The sequence below is a fragment of the Macaca mulatta genome, chromosome 2, assembly GCF_049350105.2.
Source record: "Macaca mulatta isolate MMU2019108-1 chromosome 2, T2T-MMU8v2.0, whole genome shotgun sequence".
NCBI lineage: Eukaryota > Metazoa > Chordata > Mammalia > Primates > Cercopithecidae > Macaca > Macaca mulatta.
The window spans coordinates 195,835,155-195,838,935 of NC_133407.1; the positions used below are offsets into that span (position 1 = coordinate 195,835,155).

A 3,781-nucleotide genomic window follows, 5' to 3' on the forward strand; every position below is an offset into this window, starting at 1 on the left:
TGATTATTCAACAAGTTATGAAAGATACGTTGTTCATTTTTCATGTCTTCTTTTTAGATCCTGCCTATTAATTTAACATTGTCTTGGATGGCTTGAAAATAGAGCAAATCCTTCAAAGTTAGTAGTAAATCACAGTTTTGCATACAAAATAAACTTTGTTTTATGAGGAGTCCATTATTTTTGTAAAAAATATTATAATCTGAAGTAATTGTTAGGTAATTTTTTTTTCAGCCCAGAGGTCTTTTGTTTTATTATTTTATTTTTTTTAACACCTAGTATGCCAAGAATTCATAGGGAATAGGTTCCAGCAGCTCAGGCTTCTTCCCATTGGTTCTCACAAAGTGTGCTTCTCTGGGTGGAGCAGGCTGGCACTTCAGTTGAACCCAGGTACCTTTCTCTTCAGCTTCTTTCTTTATCTGATCATTTTCCTTCACATGTTTCAGGAAGCTGTCTCGGCTCTTAGAGTGCCTAATGTGCTTAATACCCACATTAATTCTCTTGGCAAGAATCTTGCCCTTAACTTGTTTGTTTACAACAATGCCAACAGCATGCTGGGTAACAATGTAGACTCTTCCAGTTTTGCTATGGTAACACTTGTGGGGCATTCCTTTTTGAACAGTACCCATTCCCTTGATGTCTACGATATCACCTTTCTTATAGATTCGCATATATGTGGCCAAAGGAACAACTCCATGTTTTCTAAAAGGCCTAGAGAACATATATCGGGTGCCTCTCCTCTTTCCCTTTGTGTTCATCATTTTGGCGAATTACTGGAAGATGGCGGTTCCGGCCCGTTAGGTAATATTTTTTAAGTAAATATTGACTCCCAAATGAACTGTTTCGACCAGGGAAGGGATTCAAATATTATTATTTCTCGGGCACCCATGATAGATACAGTACTTATAAACAAATTTCCTGCTTTCTTGAACTTAAATTTCCTGGAGGGATACAGAAATTAAATAAACATACAATATATTTTGATGTAAAGATAAATGAAGCAGTAAATGGAAGAATAGGTTAGACCAGTTAGCGAAGTTTTTATGAACTGATGATAATACTGAAGGTAACGTTCATGTTTTAAGGTGAATGATCAAATGGTAAATATAAAATTAACAGTTCCAGTTAAAGTTGCTAGTTTTTCCACTGGCAAAGATAGTGTTTCATGAAGTAAACTCTGTTTCCCTAAATTGATTTTAATTGCATATTCAAATCAGCAGCTTTCAAATATAGAAATGTATTTTGGGAAAATACCTTTAACATCAAGAATAGAAAGTATAATTGAATATATGATTTCTTACTATACACACAGCATTTCCATAAAAATTCTAATGTAATTTTAAAATATCTGTAAAAGAAAAAGTGAAAATATCAAAATGATCTTAGAAGGAATTTTCAAGTCTGTAATAGAAGAGTTCTATTATTTGGTCTTTTTCTGTTTTATTTCAAAGTGGCTTAATGCATTCAACTAGTTTCTGGATACTCTATGTCTTTCTCATATCATTACTCTACAGCTACTGCTGAGAAGTAGCATTACAATATCAGCTTGCACTGAGAGGCTATTCACACCACTGGAAACTATGAAAATTTGGAATTAGTGACAGGTGTTTCTAAAAACTCTTTTGAATTGCCATGTTTACTTATTTGGTAATGTTTTCCAAAGACAGTGCCCTTAGTTTTCATAATATATTAAAATAAGTATTAAATGATTTGTTAGACCCATGCTATCCACTGAAATACAATCTACCAAATGCTAATATCCATTAACATTGGGGAATGAGCATGGGAAAATACGTTTCTAATGTGCACGAAAAATACAATCTTAGGGCCCCACAGTTGCTATGCCAAAGGGAAAGTTAAGTCTGAGAGATGAGTCACCAATACTTCTTACTTTTGTTCCCAGATAGCTGTCATTTCACCTGCTTATTTCATCTTATGTAAAATGTAGATTTATTGGGCGTGAGACAATGCTTAATTGACTTTTTTTTCTACTCCCTCTTTTAACATATTTACTTTATCTTAGGTAATATGTAACTTTACTTAGCAGGAGACAATGCATAATTGACCTTTTCTTCTACTCTGCTTTTTCATGTGTAAAAAAAAAAAAAAGGTAGATTTAATGAGGCTAAGCAGGGTCTCACAAGAATGTAACCATTTGTTTCACTGCCTACCCTCCCTCTGTTTTTCTTCCCTCCTGCTTGCTCTTTCTCCTTTAAATGCTGAAGTTCCCACAACCTGCTTTGGAAAAAGCACAGGTCACAGACACCCCTGTGATATGGTTTGGCTGTGTCCCCATGCAAATCTCATCTGGATTCCCACATGTTTCGGGAGGGACTTGGTGGAGGTAATTGAATGATAGGGGCAGGTCTTTCTCATGCTGTTCTTGTGATAGTGAATAATTCTCATGAGATCTGATGGCTTTATAAGGCAGAGTTTTCCTGCACAAATTCTCTTTTTGCCTGCTGCCATCCACTTAAGATGTGACTTGCTCCTCCTTGCCTTCCACCATGATTGTGAGGCTTCCCCAGCCACGAGGAACTGTAAGTCCATTAAACCTATTTCCTTTTGAATCTGCCCAGCCTTGGGTATGTCTTTATTAGCAGCGTGAAAATGGACTAATACACCTTGTGATTTGTGCTTTTTTTTTTCCCCCAGGGGTGTTCTCAACATTAGCTAAATAAACCTCTAATTGCTTGAGACTTGCTGCAGACACTTTCTGTTTTACACTAGTAAGTTGAAATTGCAATTTCAGAAATGAGATGGTCTGAGAAAATAGTGATGCTGTTAACTTAGTAATTGGCACAAAAGGATTTTTTTTGGTAATATATACATACTAAAACTCAGCTTTTAATATTATTATTCACTTACATCAAAAACAGGTAGTACCTAATGGTTCAGAAATACGTCACTTACATGTACTTGCTTGGGTTTACATTATTAATTTCATGTTTTTATATATCTATTATAGAAGAAAGGAAATAGCAATAATTATAACTGAAGAAGAGTAATTCTTAGAAGAAACTGTTCACTTACCAAAAAGTTGTTTTCTCTAAAAAAGTGAATTTGGGCAATGTAAGGAATATCAATCTATTTAAATGCCCCTAGTAAGTGATAAAAGAAGACAACAACACAGTGAAGTCTATGGTCTTAAATAAACAGAATATAAAAGCATGGCCAGTGATGTACATCCAGAGTCACTGATAAGATTATTACAACCTCAGATCACAAACATATCTAAAGTCTTACTTCACCCAGAATTATAGTACTTTATTAGGTTGGTGTAAAAGTCGTTGTAGTTTTTGCCATTAAAAGTAATGACAACAATTTATATATTGCCCAATATCAATGGAAAATTTCTGAAAAGTGAGAAGAGTATGTAAGCCACTCAAATTTCATAAATGCAGTATTATTCAAGTAAGGGTGTTGCTACATATATAATAATTATCTGAAATTTGTGAATTTTGTAGATAACATTGTAGAATGATTAGTATGTAAAAAGCGTAGCAGAATCTCACAACAAGCAATGCTTACTTATTTAATTGTGGCATTTCAGTGTCCCATAAATCAAAAGATAAGCCTTCAGTGTTCCTGAGATCATGAAGTTTGTCAAGTGAGTAAATTGAATTAGCATGATCAACATGCATGGTCCAGAAGTTACACATTTCAGCTTAGATATTAAATTCGAATGGGTCAGATCAGCGTCAACTTATAATTTTACAGATTCATAGATTCAACTACAGGAAGAAAAACCTTGACAGACTATGCAGTTCAAAACTGATTAGGA

At 34.4% G+C, this 3,781-nt stretch overlaps 1 pseudogene; it reads right to left on the reverse strand.

Moving 5' to 3' along the window:
- Positions 1–242: 242 nt before the first annotated feature.
- LOC144339453 (large ribosomal subunit protein eL21 pseudogene) lies at positions 243–799 on the reverse strand (annotated as a pseudogene).
- Between the last annotated feature and the right edge of the window lie 2,982 nt (positions 800–3,781).